This window comes from Bactrocera latifrons, unplaced genomic scaffold, assembly GCF_001853355.1.
Source record: "Bactrocera latifrons isolate USDA-ARS-PBARC rearing strain unplaced genomic scaffold, ASM185335v1 scaffold_963, whole genome shotgun sequence".
Taxonomy (NCBI): Eukaryota; Metazoa; Arthropoda; class Insecta; order Diptera; family Tephritidae; genus Bactrocera; species Bactrocera latifrons.
This window is the reverse complement of record NW_017537671.1, coordinates 15,447-18,996: the sequence shown is the minus strand read 5'-3', so window position 1 is coordinate 18,996 and position 3,550 is coordinate 15,447. Positions and strand designations below refer to the sequence as shown.

General features: G+C 36.5%; 1 pseudogene; it reads right to left on the bottom strand.

Moving 5' to 3' along the window:
* Positions 1-1,408: 1,408 nt before the first annotated feature.
* Positions 1,409-1,976, bottom strand: LOC108977881 (annotated as a pseudogene).
* Between the last annotated feature and the right edge of the window lie 1,574 nt (positions 1,977-3,550).

The window sequence follows — 3,550 nt, the reverse complement described above, 5'->3', positions numbered from 1 at the left end:
CAACTGATCCAGAAATTGTATAGTGTTTTTCAAAAACTCGCATTTTTGTATATTTAACGTTACGTTTACGTCGCGAAGAGCACTCAACACTCGATGTAATTTTTCATACATTTCGCTTACCGTTTGACTTCCGATTAATATATCGTCCATATAGTTCATCATATCGTCACTCTTAACACGCTCTTTAATTTTGGCAATTAATCGCGAAAATACRACTGGCGCATTTTTAAGGCCAAAGGGCATTCGTTTAAATTCGAACAACCCTTCCGTTGTTACGAAAGCAGTATATTTTTGAATATCTTTCGCAATCGGTATTTGGTAACACCCACTATTTAAGTCGAGCACAGTAAAATACACGTATTGCTTTGCGATTTGCAACTGTTTCTCAATGTTTGGCTTTGGAAAAACTTCTTTACGCATATGTAGATTCGATCGTCTGAAATCAACGCATAAATGCTCTCTGCCGTTTTTCTTTTTAACTAGAATCATTGGACTCAAATATTCAGAATTTGATTTTGTAATAATATTACACGCTAATAGTTCGTAAATCATTTTTAGCACTTAACTCGCTTATACCGCCCTTTATATCATCGATAGTAAATTTATTATCGCTTGCAAAAGTTATACGACCATCTACAATAACAGCCCGCATATCATTAAAAAGGTCTTGGCCCAGCAGTAAATCTGCTGCTAAGAGTTGATCATCTACGACATATAATATAACGTCCCGCTTTAGGTTTTCAATTTGTATTTGTACACGAATTTTCGCGTAGACCTATATAATACCACCACAAAACCCACTTATTTTTAATGCGCATTTTTCTTTTTCACATTTTAAGTTATTTGCTACCGTAGCTCTGACCATGCAGCACTCACTGCCCGTATCAATAAATGCCATTAATTGTTGACCGTTTACGACAACACATTGCTCAAAAATGTTATTCGTTATTGTTTCTCGCGCTATATTCGTTTTTCTCACTACGGTTTTCTTTTTCCCGCAATTTTCCGGTTCACTTTTAGGATGCAGTTTATCACAATCATTGCATCTTCGAGTGCGTTGTGGTTTAGGACATTTACTCGAAAAATGTCCTTTTTCTTGGCAATTATAACAAATTACTTGTTTATTTAAGTATATCGCTAACACTTACGCTTTTCTCACTTTCAATGTGTTTCTCATATTTATCCGAACCCGTTGGAATGTTTTTGCTATAATCCGTTATTGCTTGACGAAACTCACGCATTGTTTTAAAACGAGTAGTTGCCATAGCCGTTTGTAGGTCACGATGTTTTAACCCATCTCTAGCATATTTCACGATTGCAGACTCACTCAATGTAAATCGTTGCCCTAATGCACTCACGCGAAAGCAATAGTCTAATAAGTTTTCATTTGGCTTACGCACTGCCTGACTCATTTTGTAGTGTATATCAGCTTCATCTGGTGTGCAGCTGAACTGGAATACAATTTGTCTGTCGAATTGAGCCAAATTTTCGCGGCGTCTTTGAGTCGACTATAAACAGCCAACAACAAACACTTTTCTTCCCACTAAACTCATAGCACCATTAACTCTATCTACAAACAGCTCAACCGTGATTGACGATTCGGATGTTGGATCGAAGTCTGGTATCGTTTCTGCAATTTCTTTTACAGAATAATTAATTTTAGTCGCCCTTGTACTAGGTGATTCTAAACGTGCTTGTTCCGCAAGTTAAGTTGCGCTTGTTAAGTTACTCACGTTATCACTCGGGGTCGTATTCCAATTAGACTGCATCAGCTGCAGCACCGAGGTAAACATTTCGCGCAACTCATTTATTTGATCTTGCACATTCGTTTGTGTAAATTCTATCACGTCCGCACCAACCGCTTCAATTAGTCGCAAAATTAGTTCATTTTTATGCCCTTCCGTTTCTAAACCTCTTTCGCTAAGTAATTCTTTTATTTCAGATAATTTCAGACTACTGGTTTTCACTACCGCCATTTTAATTATTTACGTTTGTTCGATTGTGCGTGTTTTGCACAGAATTCTAATTAGAATTAAGTCGTTTTGTTTTGTTCATTAAAGTCGCACGTTGTCGTTACACTTACGCTTACATGTTTTCGCTACCGTTCAGGGATATAACTTGATTATCCCTCTTTCGCTACTGGACAATTAACGTTCTGCGCACTGTATTTGAATTCAACGTTCAACAAAATACTCGGGATGCCAGCGGAGCACCGACGCTTGCCCAGCGGAGTCTCAACAAACCGTTGCTCGCGAAATTTCACAGTCTTATGCGCAGACTCATCCGACTTCTGACCTGTAAGGCTCCGAAAGGCTAGGATGGTACTATGCTCCTCGAAATGAATTGATAACACTTATTTAACAAATTATTTATTTAATGGAAAAGTTAATAATGAAATTGAAAGGTATATTAATATTAAGTTAAAGTTATGTCGAACTCGTGCGCGTGTATATCTACTCGTGTCGCTGTGTTGCCGTAAAGGTTGCCACCCTTACAATCGCTTCAAAACAAAAAGCCGTAAATGTTAATGCTTAGATGAATGTGCAACACCACTACGCCATTTGTAACCAAGAGGGGAAAAAACAGCTTATTCACCAGCAGGCCTTTGCCAAGATATAAAATCTTTTGTCCGTGTTTGTCTTGGTCATACGTCATTAAGGCATTCAAATTTATTAAATGGAAACCGTATTTCAAACCGGCCTATATTGTAACTCGTCCTTAACTATAACACATCTACTGGATGAATGCCCCTTCTTCAATTCAGCAAGGACCAGCATCTTTCAGAATAATAACATCACTAAAATATCTGAATTCTTATCTCGTTAAAGTTAAAGAAATATATTTAAGTTATCCTTCTTTTTAAATTTATTTTTAACATATATTTTTAGTTGATAAAAACATATTGCTTGTAAATAATTCTTAAATAAAAGGATCTTTATTATTTAAGTCCTTTATAATCAAACCGTGAGCTCAAAGCCTCTATAGCAGTGCTCCTTATGTATAATGTATAATAATAATTGTATTATTATTTTACAAATAAATAATAAATGTACTTTAAACTTTATTATATTTATGCAATATAATAGGTTGTCGTAAAAGTCTTGCGGTATTTTCTATTGAATTTTCAATTGTTCATAAAAATTTTTTTTGATGACTCATGCCTAGCTCTGTACCTATATTACTGCTGCGACTGTGACGGTCTCTTTTGACCAATTCAGCGATTTTATCGCAATTTTCGACGACAGGCCTTCCGGAGCGTGGCGCATCTTCGACTACTTCTACACCAGAACGAAAACATTGAAACCACCGTTGTGTGGTGGAAATGGAAACTGTATCGGGTCCATAAATTGCACAAATTTTATTGTCGGCTTGAGATGCATTTTTGCCTTTATCGTAGGAGTACTGTAAAATTTGTCGTATTTTCTCTTTATTTTGCTCATGTTTGCGGCACTATAACTCACGAACGACTTAAAAGAAACGACAATCAATCAAACACGTGTTAGCCCGTGAAATGAGCTTTCCAAAAAGGTTTAGCATGATCCGATGCGTC